Raw genomic sequence first — 17,784 nt, forward strand, 5'->3', positions numbered from 1 at the left:
TGAAACTCGATTACAGCACGATTTTTCTCACGCACCGGCATAGTTACATTACACACCGCCATTTACACGTTGCAATTCTGAGCCCTCTAGCGGCAGAGGAGTGCAAATATGTTGACATGATGAATAAATATGCAGAAAGTTTATAATGTTTTTATTGAAAAAACTTTAAGAGTTTCCACATAAAAAATTCGGAGGCTTTATTTTGTAGTATACCCTCGTATACTCGTATGTTACATTAGCTGTCCTGTCCTTTTTTTTATTTCTATGAGCGTACCATCTGAAAAAAAGGACTGAATTTACATCTTCTGGTGATGGTGCAGACGGAAGATCACTGATCTATACTAGAAACAACAAATGATTATAGAGAGAGGCACATGATGTACCACATTTGTTTCAATTTCAGAATGTCTATTTCTGTGCGATTTACATGGATATGATATAAAATGCCTACTGTCATTCAAATCAAAATGTTGATTATTCAACAGTGTCATAATTTTTCATGACTATGAAGTTTCACCCAGTCAGAAACCTTAATCAATTTACAAAATATTACCTATGAAAATAATTTGTTAGGTATAGATTGTATGGTCTGTCAAGATGACAAAAGTCTATTTAATTGATAGGCCAGTAGAGTTACGTTTATGTCCACGACCTTCCATTCTGTAAATAGTCCTTCTTTGATTCGACTTTATTTTTGAAGTTTGAAATACACAATGTAAGAGGAGTATTAGATATCGATTGTTCTGTTCGTAGTGTGTACTGTTTGTATTTGTAAAAATGGAAGTTTTCAAATAATAGTTTGAATTTAAATTGCAGTGTTTCGCGGTTAATTGTACAGCAGACCCAGCAACGGGTGTCTATGAAGTGGTACAAACAAGAAACAAACACGATGGAAGAGGAAGTGAACAGTAATATCCCAAACAGTGATACTAAAATAGAAGTGTACAAAGTTAGTGTGGATCTTCCTCCGTTCATTAGTGGAAAGCTTGATAAATGGTTTTGGCACGCCTAAGCACAACTCACTATCGCGGGAATACAGATTGAAGGAAACAAATTCAGTTACTTATTACCACCGTTATAGCCCTGATTTGTCGAAAATATATACGATCTCGTGAACGGTGACGAAAGCAACAGTTATTCGCTAGCTAAGGAAAGACTGATAATGACTTTTAAGGAAAGTGAAGAACGACAAGTTAAGAAAATAGTTAGCAAATTAGAAATTGATGACATGGAAACCAGTCAATTGCTTCGGAAAATAAAATATAATGGAGGAATGAACGCTTCAGAAAAATTTGAAAGACAAGCAGGTTAGACAAAATTCCTGGGCCGGCCGCGGTGGTCTAGCGGTTCTGGCGCTGCAGTCCGGAACCGCGGGACTGCTACGGTCGCAGGTTCGAATCCTGCCTCGGGCATGGGTGTGTGTGATGTCCTTAGGTTAGTTAGGTTTAAGTAGTTCTAAGTTCTAGGGGACTTATGACCTAAGATGTTGAGTCCCATAGTGCTCAGAGCCATTTGAACCATTTGAACAAAATTCCTGGAAGCGTCCGAAATATTTTAATAATTTCCGTAGAAACTGTGGACAAATTATCGCAAATGGCTGACTGGGTCATGGAAATGCGAAGAACTCAGTTACTTCAATCGACTTCAATGGAAGTGTCCCCTGTGGCATATGATTCTTCTACGTCAGTGAAAGACCTTCTGGTAAGGATCTAAGAACCTGAAAACGAAATCAGAAAATCCAGAGCTAGGGAGCGACACTATCAATCGGGACAGCGTTCTCATAGCGGAGGCTGCAGCAAGCCGAGGTACAATAATTCAGGAAAGTATTGCTATTTTCATTTCCGTAATGGCTCAAATTACAGACGTGAGATCTTTGTCAACTTTGCCAATGGAAAAGTGAGGGAAACCCCATTTGGCAGACACAGTAGCGGCTGAATGTTCTGCCAGGCCGGCAACGTCGATAGTTTGTTAGAGATGTAATCGGTTCAGATTTTCGTCAGTTTGACTTGTTAACAGACCTGAGAAGAAAAATATTAGTCGACAGTAATACTCTGTTACATGTGGCTGTACCCCAGTGTACAGTTGATTTGTCTGATTCCGTTAGCTCACTTCACGCTAACTTCAAACACTTTAAATAACTTAAAAAACTTCCTGAACTGACAGCATCCACCGTAATGCTGGGAGAAATTAAGTATGATGTTAAACATTATAATGCAACCAGCTGTCGCCCTCAATTGTAGTCAAAAGACCGCAGAATAGTTACGCGTAAACTACATTTGGCTAAACAAGACTTCGAGTTCATAATGAATAATTATGTAATTCGTCTCTCTGAATCCCAGTGGGCTGGTCCTCTGCACTTGGTAGAAAATCCGGATAATCAATGGCGCATTTATGGAGACTATCGATGTCTTAAAGACCGGACCTTTCATGATAGCTATACAGTTCCTCACATGAATGATCTAAATTCCATTCTTGTGGGCAAGAAACTATTCTCTAAAGTCAATCTCCTAAAAACGTATCACCAAACCCCACTAGCTGAGACTAATAAGGAAAAGAGTGCTGTGATAACAGCCCTTGGACTTTATGAAATCAACTTCGTGCCGTTTCGCCTCAGGAATGCACCCAGTGTCTTTTAGAGATTTATTAATAAAGTTTTGAGAGATACAGTTTTCTGTTTCGCGTATCTAGATGAAATAGTGATAGCTTCTAGCTCTCCAGAAGAACACATTCAACATTTAGCTATCCTTTTTGAACGATTGAAAAATTATGGCTTAAGGATTAATGTTGGAAAAATCTGTGTTTAGAGTTCCAGAAATTAACTACCTAGGAGATGTGATTACTCTAGAAGTTGCCAAGCCAGACCCAGAACGAGTACAAGTGTTAACTAACTTCAAACGTCCAGGAACTCTGCAAGAATTTCGTCGTTTGCTTGGCATACTGAATATTTACCGGAGGCACTTGGAACATTCCACAGAACATCAAGCTATCCTAAATGATTATTCGACGAACACAAGAAAAACGACAAAGGAAGAATTCAGTGGCCAGAAAATGCAATAAGACATTTCTAGAGGTGTAATATGGGTCTTCAAAACGCAGCGCTTTTAACATTCCCGAATATAAATAATGAACTTGTATTATATGTACACACTTCCGATTTTCCATTCGGTGCAGTGCTGTAACAAAAATGAGGAGGACTATGGAAACCAACTGATTTCTGTTCCAAAAAGCTCTCGCCATTCCAGAAGAAATATTGAACATACTGTAGGGAACTTCACAGCACGTATATGGCAATAAGGTATTTTAAATGGCTCCTTGAAGACTTTCATTTGCAGTGTATAATGACTACGGTGCTTTGATGCATGTTCTTAAACAACGAAACGATAAAGCAAACCCTATGCAGTTGTATCACCTACAGTTAATATTACAATTTACGACAGCCAACACATTTCTGGAAGGAAAAATAATGTGGCTGACAAGCAGCTCAGACTGGATCGAGTAGTGCCAATTGATTACGAGAAGACAGCAGATGCTCCAGTGAGTGACGAAGAACTCGATAAACTTCGATCTAGTCCTATAAAACTCATTGAATTTTGAACACCGTGAAACCCCTGGCGGAAGATTATTATGGTGCGATGTATCAACAAGTAACATACGTCATTATAGTCCTCAGCAATTTAAATGTACAGCTTTTGAGAATTATCACAGTATGACACGCCTTGGTATTAAGTTTCCTGTGAAGTTACTCACATGTAGATTCATTTGGTCAAACATTAGATAAGATACCCAAAACTGGGCGGAATGATACACAGCATGCCAAAAGAACATAGTTATTTGACGGAACTGATCTGCTGTTGGCCATTTTCAAAGCGCAGATGGATGATTTAATGCGGTACACATCGATCTGATCGGCTCTATGCCTCCCTTAGATGAATTCACATACTGTTTAACGTGCATCGATCGGTTTAGTAACTGGACTGAAGTCACTCCACTACGCGACGTTCGAGCAAAAACAGCAGCACGGGCGTTTTATTTATAGCTCCCGGCTCACTAGATTTGGAGCATCTAACCAAATAGTCACTGACCAAGGAGTACGGTTCCAGTCAGATCTGTTTGTGCATTAGGTGAGATTTGTGGTTCTGAATTAAAACAAACGATGGAGTATCACTCACGATCAAATGGAAAAGTAGAGGGATTCCAACGAACAATGAAGGCATCCATCAGAGCACATGGTAAAAGTAAATGGAGTGGTATACTTTCTATAATTCTCCTGCATTGTTGAGTGAGAAAAGAAAGTAACTCAACAGCTGCTGAGACGCTGTGTGGCACGACTCCAAAATTGCCTGGTTATGTCATTGTAAGGGCAACGGCCTCGCCGCAGTGGATACACCGGTCCCCGTCAGATCACCGAAGTTAAGCGCTGTCGGGCGTGGCCGGCACTTGGATGGGTGACCATTCGGGCCGCCATGTGCTGTTGCCATTTTTCGGGGTGCACTCAGCCTCGTGATGCCAATTGAGGAGCTACTCGACCGAATAGTAGCGGCTCCGGTAAAGAAAACCATCGTAACGACCGGGAGAGCGGTGTGCTGACCACACGCCCCTCCTATCCGCATCCTCAGTGAGGATGACACGGCGGTCGGATGGTCCCAATCGGCCACTTGTGGCCTGATGACGGAGCGCTTTATGTCACTGTAGGGTTTGAAAACAGAAAAGAAAGCATTCACTTCGCGTTTCATGGCGTTTCTTAGTATTGCTGCTAAATATTTATACGATGTTAAGTGCTCAAGATGTTCTCCAATGGTCCTGTAGTCAGATACTATACCGTTCTTTCTATTTGTTACACGAGTTATCCTCCATTTATCCACACTGAAAGAGAAGTAGGCCTACCATTTACTACACTAAGTGGAAGTGTTGTCCAAGTCTCTCTGCAGTTCCTTACGGTCGTCCAACTGCGATACTTTCTTGCACGCTGCTGCATCACCAGCGAAAAATCCTACAGTGTTGGTGAGCCTATTTGATAAATCGTTTATATTCACTGAAAATATTAAATGTGTTATCACGCTTCCTTGGGACACACGCGATGTTACTGTCGTTGTTATGGACATTGCTACTAAATTAATTTGGTTTCTGCTTGTGCAAAATGGGTCAAATGGCTTTGAGCGCTATGAGACTTAACATCTGAGGTCATCAGCCCCTAGAACTTAGAACTACTTAAACCTAACTAACCTAAGGACATCACACACATCCATGCCCGAGGCAGGATTCGAACCTGCGACCGTAGCGGTCGCGCGGTTCTGCTTGTGCATCACAGGCTTCTAATGCTGTCCAGTACAATACCAACTGGCATAATATCAGCATACACTTTTTTAATAACCAGTGTAGATTCGTCTACTTTCTAATATAGACTGATGAGCCAAAACATTATGACCACCTGCTAAATAGCTTTTTGGGCCATCTCTCTAATGCATTACATCACCGATTCTGCATAACCTCTATTCAGTTGTTTGTAGATTTGTGGAACTACGAGGCACCAGGTGTCTATGCACAAGTCATGTAATTCCCTGGAAATAACAGGAGACTGATTTGCGTACGCGGTAATGGCGCTCGACGGCGACCCAAATGGGAACCATTGGGTTCACATCAGGCGAATTTGGTGACCAAGACAAAAACGTGATTTCACTATCATAGTCCTCAACCACAGAAGCACAATTCTGGTTTCGAGTCACAAACCTACTGCTGAAAGATGACGACGTTATCAGGGAAACATGAAGCATGAAAGGAGGCAGATGGGTCCGCAGCTGACATGGTGTCTTCGATTACTACCACTGGTGCCATGCAATCGTATGAGAATGTCTATAATAGCATAATACTGCTCCCACCAGCCTGCGTCCGTGGCGCGGTGCACGTTTCGAGCAACCGTTCACCTGGATGACAGCGTTTGTGAAGGCGACCATCGACCTGGTGTAGCAAAATCGTGGTTCACCCGACGAGCCGACGCGTTTCAAATGATACTCGGTCCAGTCTCGATGTTCCCGAGCCCACTAAAATCGTAACTGATGATGTCGTTGGGCCAACGTGGCAACACGCAGGGGTCTTCTGCTACGAAGCCCCTTGTTCAACAATGTGCGCTGATTGTGTGCTCCGATGCACATGTGCGTCCACCGGCAGTGTGCTCTTTCGGCAGAGATGTCACAGATCTCCATATAGTCTACTTTACAGAGCAGACAAGCCTCCAAACCCCAATTTCTGTGTGTGTTCATATGTGTGTTAAATCTTATGGGACTTAACTGCTAAGGTCATCAGTCCCTAAGCTTACACACTACTTAACCTAAATCATCCTAAGGACAAACAAACACAGCCATGCCCGAGGGAGGACTCGAACCTCCGCCGGGACCAGCCGCACAGTCCATGACTGCAGCGCTTAGTCCGCTTGGCTAATCCCGCGCGGCCCCCAATTTCTGAGGAGAGTCGTGGATGTCCAATTATTTAACGCCTAGTGGTAGTTTGACTGCCCTTCTATCACTTTCCGTAAATGCTCACGAAAGTAGCACGTAAACATTCGACCCGGTTCGCCGTTTCCGGTATACTCGTTCACAGGATGTGCGTAGTTATAATCTGTCCTTATCCAATATTTTCGCTATGTTAATCCCCATCCGTCTCTTCTCAGCTTACATACTTTTCTTACTGCGTCACGTGCCCGCAATGACACCAGGAGGCATTTAACCTTGCAGTGGGCAGTGCTCATAATGGTATAAGTGGTGACTCTTCCTTTCTCCATATCTAATTCATTGTACTATACCGGTGATCGATACTCAGAATTGTTATATCAGTGTATTAACAATATCTTGAAGGACTTCGTATATCAGCTGGGTGGTTCCGCTATTATGCTACAATCTTTCAGGGGTAACTAAGAAGGATAAATTTCCGAGTATCAATTTGAGAAAAGGGGCCCTGGTTCGGAAATGACCGAGTCGGAAGTTACTTGTATATTCGAAAATCGTTCCGATACACTGACAGCGGAATACATTTACCGGTACTACTGATGCTAAGATTGTAGGGTAGGCAACTTTCAGAGGTAATTAAAACACTACAAAACAGCCACTCAACCAGAAATAACATACGCAAGTGAAACCATCTTCAAGTCAACGAACACTGCACAAATAGACCAAATACTAAAAACAGAGGGAAGAATCATCAGAACGTGCATCAGCAAATCGTACCAGAAAGATGGACACTGGAGAGTAGCTACATATGAAACAGTCTACATGGAAATAGAACCGATAATGAGTACAATCTCGCCGCGCGGGATTAGCCGAGCGGTCTCAGGCGCTGCAGTCATGGACTGTGCGGCTGGTCCCGGCGGAGATTCGAGTCCTCCCTCGGGCATGGGTGTGTGTGTTTGTCCTTAGGATAATTTAGGTTAAGTAGTGTGTAAGCTTAGGGACTGATGACCTTAGCAGTTAAGTCCCATAAGATTTCACACACATTTGAACATTTTTTAGTGCAATCAGAAAGAAACGCATTTCATTTTTCGGACATCTAATCAGAACACCAGAGAACAGGATCGTCAGGAGAATAATAGAAAAATTGTGGAATAGTAAGTGCAACATTAAGTGGATTACAGAAATCAAGGAAGGTATGAATGACCTACAGATTACATTGGAACACCTAAGAAACAAAACTGACAAAATCATGAAGCTCACAGACAAACAAACCAGGCTGCAAACGAGAATCAACAAACAGACAATAGGAAGGGTGATTTCCGATGAAGAAAGAAAGATGAGATCCGAGAGAATGAAGAAGTACTAGGCTGACAGGAAACTAAAAAATTCTTTGTATAAAGTTGGCTAGAGTGGTCCAATGAAGGCCATAAAATGTAAATAATAATAAACATGGGGTCAAAAATACATACATTAAGAGCTATCTGATAAATGTGGGCTCAAAAATGCATTCTTTAAGAGCTTCGTACTATGAAAAAACACATCTCTTCTACTGAACAAACGTTCATAGCTCTTAAGGTATGCATTTTAGGTCCCATAGTTATTGACAGCTTTTCTTGTTTTGGTTCATTCTGCCACCTCTGAAAGTTTCCAACCCTGAAATCTTAGAAACAACAGTACCAGTACATGTATTCTGCTGTCAGAGGTATCACAACGATTTTCGCTGTAACTGTCGGCTCACTTCGTTCCAGACCATGGTCCCTTACCTCAAATTGATACATTATTCTTCTCCATCATCCCTGAAAGTTTGTAACATCATCACGGAATATCCCTGTATATGAGTTGTAGGCATCTCATCTAAAGGTTTGAGATAATTAATTACGTTTTATATTCCTCTTATATTTTGGTGCATTATTTTTACTTTAGTTCCTTTTTTAACTTTGCAAGTTCTAGGTTCAAAATTTTCGGTTATACTAATTTGTTTTAATTGTGATAATCTGAAATCTCCGTTTACTCTAAAAAATTTACCTGTCCTTATACCTGTGTCCACTGGGATTCGCCCACAAGTAACAATTTCAGCCCTTGAAGGCTTTTTTATCAACCAATACAGTTTTCTTTGTTTTCCTGCTATCGTGGGCAACATGACTAATGAAACCCGACTTTCCAGTATCTTCGACGATAATCAGTCTTATGTTAGAACCAATAGCTGACAGAAATAGTTGTTGTGGCTTCATACTCATATTCTGGAGAATAAATATTCACGTACCCATCCACACATCCAGATTCAGGCTTCCATTCGTTTTCGCAAATCGCCTGTTAAAAAGGCTATGATTTTTCCTTGTGAAAAGACATTTTCGTGTCGGGTCCTGTGCTCTGTTTGTAAGAAGCTTCTCACTGCGAAGACTTGAAACATTTAAGCTTCGAAATGTCATGAGAAGTGGGGAGGGAGTGCTTTGTGCCCACCTTTTGAAAATATTGTCATCTACTCATGTACCATATATCTTAAAATTTTGAAAATAGTTAGTATTATTCTTAATGATTTCTTCTACCAGACTCCGCACTTGTTTTAAATTTTTCGGTAGATCTGAACCCAAAAATTTAAGTTTTAGTTGTAGTTTTCACAACAAATCTCATTCATATTTTGAGGTTCAGGGTCATTCTTACACACCAAAATATCTTGAAAATGTATGTTGTGGATAAAAGCAAGGACAATTAACGAAATTTCTATTCATTTTATTTTTTTCTGGCGGCCCGAAAGTATCGTCTCTTGGTTATGGTGAATACGTTGGTATAGCTAGGATTGTTCTAAAAGCTATTTTCAGATTATGAACCCTGCTTACATATTAGTACCTATTTCAAAAGTGTGTTGTTAACAAAATTTAAGAAACAGCAACACTCCCTCCCTTGGTGGTACATGTTATGGCATTGCTAGTGTTAAACTTTAACCTTAGTTTTATGTTGACTCTTCTCACATAGACGTTTACGTCGTGCCAATCACAGCGCCTCAGAAAGGTTTTTTTACCGCTTTACTGTTTAATGCCGTTCCCTGACTCTTGTCAAAAGCGTTTCTCCCCGATAATGACAACATTATCGTCGTCTGAAGACTCCTTGAACAGGATCCTGTACCACCAGGCCGAGAAATGCTTGGTTTAAAGAAGCTTCTGACGTGGTATTTTGTATCTAATTCTTTCGGCAACAACTGGGCCACATCACCTGTGTGACTGATTATTATGAATAGGTCCTTCCTCATATTTTTTACTTTCTTTGAAACTATTGGTTTTCTGCTGAACCATGACTATACTTTCATCTGTCAGAGACTGAAATTAGCAGTACAAAGTTACTTTTCCCGTACATAACAAAGTTGTCAGATGTTACTCTTTCTGTAACTCCTATATACTGCTAACATTACCCACTTCTCTTTACTCTCCCTTCTACCAAGCTTTTCAGTTCTTCCCTAGCAGTGTCGAATACCGTCGTAAGAGCCTTAATCATTCTCTCGTGTTCGGCAATTTCCCGTTCTCGGACTCTACAACAACATAAATGAGTCTCACTTAAATAACGACTTTCTACGCCGCTACATTTCTCTTAATAACACCTCCACAGCAACCCAACACCTCAGAACCATTTTCCCACTGCATGACAATCACATCAGATTGATTGTTGTTTAAGCTAAGCCAAAAAATAAAGTAAAATTTTTGTATGTTTGAGATCACAAGACTTAAGTCATATGATAGGCTATGTGTTTCTTAAGTGACAAGATAAGTAAAACGCAGTTATACGGAACTTTGTCGTTTATTGGAGTGCGAAAATGTGGGACTAGAAATGCATGTATACGGTGTGAATAACATATAAAATTTACAAAGAAAAAGGCATAATAAAATGAAATTCTTAATTACTCAACTGGTCTAACATATGTGCACGGAACTAAATTTCATTAAATAAAGCAGTTAGTACCCATGACAACAGACTTAATCTGCTCACACAGCAACATTGCACAGCCTCACATTCAGAAACTTCCTCGTATTAACGTCTGTTTCACACAAACTAAGGAGTTTGCAGCGCATTTACCACATATCATATTCCTTTACACCTACATCATTTCAGTTGTATCATCTTTGATTTCACCTTCTTTTCCAGTCTACGATTCTCTATCCATTAGAATTTTTCATTTCTCCGTTTCTCTAAATCATGTTGTGCGTCATCCATGTGTTAATTTGCACTGTTGTTCAAAAACTCCATAATTTATGAATTTAATCACTACTGCAAATTGATGTTTTTGATAATGCTGAGTCCAGAACTCTTACTTTCTTGGAGGAAATTTCTCCTTTTTTAGCATGATTTCACCAAGGTTTTAAATGAAGGCATTTATCTGCAGTAAGTCAGTTCTTTATCTTATTCACGCAAGAAAACGTAGCCATGATGAGCGCTAATGTTATAAGTAAGGCTGCAGGCAGACCATATGCAGGTAGAGTTCGCAGCCTGATTTCTGGATATGGGTGCTTTTTAGATTAATATATTGTATCCAACGTTTTCCCATCAATGGATTCAATCCCTCGTCCTTTCGGTGGAGTCCTTTTTCCAGACCCCTCCCCCCACTTCTATGGAAGCGTGCAACTCCGTTTCTTCCACAGAAACGGAGCGATTCACAAACCCAGTTAACATATTTTTAAAACTTTCTAAGCATTGTTGAGGAATCAGTCTTCACATTTTCTTTGAAGAATTAAACTAGTGGATTACTCATTTTGCACAAAACATTATTGCAACTTCCTGGCAGATTAAAACTGTGTGCCGGACAGAGACTCGAAGTCGGGACCTTTGCCTTTTGCGGGCAAGTGCTCTACCAACTGAGCCACCCAAAAACGACTTGCGATCCCTCCTCACAGCTTCAGTTCTGCCAGTACCTTGTCTCCTACCTTCCAAACTTCACAGAAGTTCTCCTGCGAACGTTGCCCGTGAAAAGCAAAGGTTCGGAGTTCGAGTCTCGGTCCGCCACACAGTTTTAATTTGCGAGGAAATGTTTCATGTCAGCGCACACTCCGCTGGAGAGCGAAAATTTCATTTTGGATTCTCATCATTAATTTTCCTTTGAACGTGTTCCGTGCCCTTTCCATTTACGTGCCATTGTATCGGGTATGCACTGAATCTTTAATAGTCGATTCTGCAGTGCCATATTGGCTCTTCCTCGATATTTTAGAATGTGACAGGAGTTCTGTAACTTCTTTCAAGTGGATTATCTACAAGAGAAATGCGTCCACGTTCGAATTCACATCCATTTCTTAACAGTTGAAAATTTTGAGATAAGCTCCTCACAAAATTTGAGCAGTTGTGGATGAACTTAGGTAGCGAAAAATAAAGAACTTCATGACGACACGATTTTATATTTGATCAACTCGAAAAGAACATACTAACCGCGAATGGTTTTAGAAGTTGGTTAAAAAAAAACATTCCACCGATTACTTACGTTTTTGCCCAATACGTGGATCCATAACAAAACTATAATTAAATAGAGATAGAAGTCATCTCTGTGTGAAGCCGAAAAACTTCCTCCGTGCCATAATACACTGCCGGAAAACAAAGAAAAATTAACACACCTGGAAAGACGACGACGTCAATTTTGATCCGATGACGCCATATGCCACCTGGGGGATAGTAGACGTCCTGACAGTGGTTTCAACATCGTCCGACAACAGAGAGCGTAGTGGTGTAAATACCGGAGTGCCATATATGTCTACCATTTAATAGAGAATGCTTACAGCCAGAAGGCTCAGCATGGTTAAAATGTGTGAAGCAATCAGGCAACTATGCCACAGAGACGCACTCGTGGCAAATTGTGGCCTTCCAAGGAGCGCGATGATCCTTTCTGAGAAATGCGTCAGTTATGCAACGATGCTTTTATCAGTGGGTGAGTGGATATTCCACCCGCCGTAGGCGAGGCTCTGGATGTCCACGCAACAGCACAGACGCCCGTCAGGGCAACAGTGGAAGGTCGTACAGCTACTACAGCACAGATAAGAGGGCTTGTGAGCCCAGACGTGTCAACACGAACTGTTGTGAACCAGTTATTAGCAATGGGACTACATATATAGCCCCTCTTCCAATCACGGCACAGGATCGACCTGCACGGTTCGACTGGTGCCGTCAGAGGATCACTTGGAAGATGGAATGGCGCGCCGTGGTTCTCAGAGATGAAAATAGATTCTGTCTCCACCCACGTAATGGTCGTTTGCATGTACAACGTAGACCTGGTGAGCGCTGTCTCATAGTGTGTGTTCCTCCAGGACATACTGGCCCCACGCCGGGCCTTATGGCCTGGACTGCGATAAGCTACAACTCTGGTTCACATTTGGTGTTTCTAGAGGGGACGCTAACCAGCACTCAGTACGTGCAGAATTCTGTTAGACCCGTTCTTTTGCCGATCTTGCAACAGGGAGATGATTTGTTGTTAAGATGTTCCAACAGGATAACGTTCGCCCCCAGACTGCTCGTGAAACTCAACGTGCTCTGCAAGTCGTGCTGGAAATTCCGTGACCAGAAAGATCTCCGAACTTGTCCTCAATCGAGCACGTGTGGGATGTGATGTGACGAGAAGTTACTCGAGCGACTCGTCAGCCAACAATACTTACAGAACTACGTGAACAAATTGAACAGGTGTGGCATAACGTATCCCAGGACGGCATTTGCCATCTGTACGATTGAATGGATACTAGCGTCTGCGCCTGCATTGCCGCCCGTGGAGGTTAGACCAAGTACTAATATGGGTGTTTCAGCATGTATCGATACCTGTACAGCAGAACCGTTTGCGCTTTTCATCTGTAAAAGTAATCATTTCATGTACTCCACATGCACTGTTGCAACAATAAATCTTGAGTAAATTGGAAACCTCTAAAATGAGTGTGTTAATTCTTTTTCCGGCAATGTATACTGTGCGCGCACAATCGTTTGCACAATGATGCCGCCTGTAATTGCCAGCTGAGGCTCGAAGTCGTCAAACTTTGACTTAAATACCATATTCTCTACCAATATGATTCCTCAGAACAGATGGAGTGTCGAAGCAATCCAAAAGAACAGCGTTAGATGCAGTATAAAAGGAGTGTACGTGCTGGCAGGGTGGAGCAGTGTCCGCAGCGCGTGGCTGCAGAGGTAAACGGCGCGTTGTGTGGGCGGGCGTGGCCCGCACCAGTCCCATTGTGCGACCACGTCGGAAGTGGCCACTGTCCGCACATCGCTAGCCACTACTAGCAGCTGCACACCAACATTCACTTTGCTCTTCATTTTATTTCAGTTCTCCAAAAATGCAATGGAAACATGTGTTATCTCTGCAGTCCTTCATAATTAGAATTTTAAAGCGGTCCGCACACGTCAATAGTAAAAATACTATCGACCCACACTGATGACCCTCAAAATGTTCTCAGTATTGTTCGTGCATAATGAACATGTGAGGTCAAGTATTGACAGAGCTTCATGTACTGGCCACACGGTGTCAATGTGCACTGTTTGTTTTCAATTCGCCGTTGTGTATAATATATCTCTGAGTCAATTATTAAGTAGTTTTTAACACAAAACAATTTAATGGGATTATGGAAGGGTGACCATTATACATGCCACTTATAGATTGGTTAGTTATATAACAATTTGGCAAAACGCTTCCACTTCGAAAAATACGTCGTACATTGAAGAGCCAAAGACATTGGTACACCTGCCTAATATCGTGTGCGACCCTGGCGAGCACACAGAAGTGCTGCAACATGGACTCAACTACCGTCTGAAGTAGTGCTGGAGGGTGTATCTCCTTAAATCCATGAGAGTACGAGGGGGTGGAGAACTCTTCTGAACACCACATTGCAAGACATCCCAGATATGTTCAGTAATGTTCATTTTTGGGGAATTTGGTGGTCTCTGGAATTGTTTTAACTCAGAAGAGCGTTCCAGCAATTCTGAACGTATGGGGTGTTGCATTGTCCTGCTGGAATTTCCCAAGTCCATAGGAACGCACAATGGACACGAATGGATGCCGGTGATCAGACAGGATGCTTACGTACGTGTCACTTGTCAGAGTCGTAACTAGACGTATCACGGGTCCCACATCACTCCAACTGCACACGCCCCACACCATTACAGAGCCTCCACCAGTTTCAACAATCCCCTACTGACATGCATGGTCCATGGATTCACGAGGTTGTCTCCATACCCATACACGTCCATCCACTCGATACAATTTGAAACGAGACTCGTCCGACCAGGCAACATGATACCAGTCATCAACAGTACAATGTCGCTGTTGACGGGCCCAGGTGAGACAAATTCTGGAAATTTGGAAATTTGTGGTAAGTACTAAGGGACCAAATTGCTGAGGTCATCAGTCCCTAACCTTACAGGCTACTTAATCTAACTTAAACTAACTTATACTAAGGACAACACACACACCCATACCCGAGGGAGAACTAGAACCTCCGATGGAGGGAGCCGCGCGAACCGTGGCAAGGCGCCTAAGACCTCACGGCTACCCCCGCGAGGCCCAGACGAGGCGTAAAGCTTTGTGCCGTGCAGTCATCAAGAGTACACGAGTGGGCCTTCGGATCCGAAAGCCCATATCGATGATGTTTCGTTGAATGGTTCGCAAGCTGACACATGTTAATGGTCCAGCACTGAAATATGCAGCAATTTGCAGAAGGGTTGCACTTCTGTCACGTTGAACGATTCTGATCCGCGTCGTTGTTCCCGTTCTAGCAGGATCTTTTTCCGGCTGCAGCGATGTCGGAGATTTGATATTTTATCGTATTCCTGATATTCACGGTGCACTCGTGAAATGGTCGTAAGGGAAATCTCCACTTCATCGCTACGCCGGAGATGCTATGTCCCTTCGCTCGTGCGCTAACTATAACACCACGTTCAAACTCACTTAAATCTTGATAACGTACCATTTTAGCAGTTGTAACTGATCTAACAACTGCGGCAGACACTTGTCTTATATAGGCGTTGCCGAGTGCAGCGCCGTATTCTGCCTGTTTACATATTACTGTATTTGAATACGCTTGCCTATACCAGTTTCTTTGGCGCTTCATGTATATTTGCTATGACTAGTAAGAGGTCTGCGAAATGCATGCCAGTTTCACCTAATTATCATAAAATGTAAAGAAATCCTGTACGTTGATTGCCTGAACCTTTCTTTGCCATATACATACCGGTAACTGATTTGAAATTTAATTTTCCCGGAGAATTAGATGTCCGAAGAGATTTCAGGATTGCAACCAGTCGTCGTAAACTTAAATCCACGACATTTCTACTGGACGCCTGCTAGTCATCTTCAGCTGAGCCATCGAAGACTAGAAGACGCCCTACATAGCGCGCTGAGGGTATTGCTGCGCGTGCGTCAGAGTCACGGTGACCACGCAGCCTGGCGGCAGCGCCCTTGCTGGTGAAACTGCGAAGATCAGCTGTGTTCGGCGTTGCCGCTGAGGCGTAGCTCCGTATAACGATCCTGCCTTGGAGGCGGTTAAGTGGGAGATGTGTCTCAGAGCTGGATAGTGACAGATGGTGACGCGAGACTGGACGCGCACGTAGTTTATGTATCAGCCGATAGAGGACAATATTGGATAGGGGGACTGTGATTTTAGTTTCGATTGTGCCCACTAGAGTGCACTAGAGTAACTGAATGTTTTTCATAAACTGTTCTAGTGTTTTCATAAAGTGTTATTATGTCTTTTTGTGTATGTAAAATATTATAAATGTGTTTTAGCAGTATGAATGATGCGTGAGTGTGGTTTAAGGTTAATATGGAGATAATTGTTTAACGAGTTATGTAGTAGAATTTAGTGTGGGAACATTTCGAAGAAGTATGGATATGGACAAAGGGGATTTTTGTAGAATAGGTTTGTAAAGTAAGTTTATGGTAAAGAGAAAGTTAATTCAGGTATAAATAGCAACAGTAAATAACTATGTGCATAAACAAAACTTCAGCATATTAGATAGTTACGTCAGTAAAAAGTGCAGTCGTGAGGTTTATTATTTTGCGATTGGTTATGGATGAAAAGCGCGGACTGACGCGGGAGAATGTTGTTTTGCTATTGGCTGTTGAGTAAACTGACCAATAGTAAAGCAATATTCTTCGCACGCGTTTCCCTGCTGGTAGAGAAGACTTAGAGTACGCTAGAGAAGAGTGGGAGCCTAGCCGTGAAAGAGCTCGGACGTGTGTAACAGTAGCTCCGATGGAAATGATAAGTTGCCGGATCTAGCTGTGTTTCATACATCAGAAGTGTTGGAAAGTGACGGCATAATTATTCCGATGTGTGTGTAGACATTTCGGAATTTTTAAGTGAATTTTGTGACGAGAAAAGACATATATTCCGCGTGGCGTATTGAGCAGGTCGGTGGCTAAAAACTGTGACTGCATTTGGTACCGACAGACTTAATATTTGGCGAGCATTATCAATAAAAATCAGTATTTTTGTAGCTATTACGTTTTCGGGAAGTGCAACACCATTAACTTGCTAACGTGAGTGAAAGGGATTGTGAGTGCCTGTGTTAAGACTAGCACGGGCTTGGCAGTGATATTTGTTCACCTAAGTTTCAGAATATATTAATTGAGGACAAAATTTCCCAACTTTCATTTCGTGTTTCTCCCGAAACGTAGATTAGTGACATAAATTGCAGCCTAGTTCACGTCGAAGTACAATAGGTTTCACTCGGCTTTCCTACTGATGATCTGCTGAGACAATGTTCACAGGTAGGTGCAGGTTCGTCGTAAAGGAACGGAAAGAACCGCGCCGCAGCACCGCTCGCAAGTTTCATCGGAGTATTCTGGCGTCTTCGTCTGGAGCAAATCTCGGAGATGACGGAATTTCACTTTTTATCCAGCTGGTAGCCGCGATGTGTATTTCAACGAATTATTTTATAATGAAGCTCCAAAATATGTTTCTGTGGCTAAAATTAATGTTTTGTCATACTCCATTGAACGTCCGTTAAAGATACAATGTTCCTGAATTTCAGACGTGCTGGGTTGCAAAAGGCGAATGCAACGTTTATGTTCTGTGCAGTGTTCTTCCATTGTGCGTGTTTTTGTCCTATACAGGCCATTCCACGATGGCAAGTTATTTTGTGAATTCCCGTCTTCCGCAATCACAAATCATCCTTCACTGATCCCGGCAGGTCTGAAATCTTATATGGTGGAAGGAAAATCACTTTCAACTGAAAATTGGTTTTCTTGCAACTGCTGTCAATTGCTACTGAAGAAAGCCTCTATAGGAAATTGAATTTTGCTATCTATCGAAGCAGTGACTAGAGCGAGAATCATGATTACTTCTACGTACATCTTCAACATGATTTTCCCTAATCGCTGGGAAATATGTGG

At 42.1% G+C, this 17,784-nt stretch overlaps 1 pseudogene; it reads left to right on the forward strand.

The window, feature by feature from the left end:
* The first annotated feature begins 4,359 nt into the window (after window positions 1-4,359).
* Window positions 4,360-4,477, forward strand: LOC124557087 (annotated as a pseudogene).
* The last annotated feature ends 13,307 nt before the right edge of the window (window positions 4,478-17,784 follow it).

Source organism: Schistocerca americana, chromosome X (genome assembly GCF_021461395.2).
Source record: "Schistocerca americana isolate TAMUIC-IGC-003095 chromosome X, iqSchAmer2.1, whole genome shotgun sequence".
Taxonomy (NCBI): domain Eukaryota; kingdom Metazoa; phylum Arthropoda; class Insecta; order Orthoptera; family Acrididae; genus Schistocerca; species Schistocerca americana.